The following is a 257-nucleotide window of genomic DNA, read 5'->3' as shown; positions in this document are numbered from 1 at the left end:
TTTGGCTCTCTGTTTGTCTGTTACTGGTGTATAAGAATGCTTGTGATTTTTGCACATTAATTTTGTATCGTGAGACTTTGCTGAAATTTCTTATCAGCTTAAGGAGATTTTGGGCTAAGATGATGGAGTTTTCTAAATATACAATCATGTCATCTGCAAACAGGGACAATTTGACTTCTTCTTTTCCTAACTGAATACGCTTGATTTCTTTCTCTTGCCTGATGCCCTAGCCAGAACTTCCAACACTATGTTGAATA

Source organism: Mandrillus leucophaeus, unplaced genomic scaffold (assembly GCF_000951045.1).
Source record: "Mandrillus leucophaeus isolate KB7577 unplaced genomic scaffold, Mleu.le_1.0 Scaffold31, whole genome shotgun sequence".
Classification (NCBI taxonomy): domain Eukaryota; kingdom Metazoa; phylum Chordata; class Mammalia; order Primates; family Cercopithecidae; genus Mandrillus; species Mandrillus leucophaeus.
The sequence above is the reverse complement of the archived record's forward strand: the minus strand, read 5'-3'. Positions refer to the sequence as shown.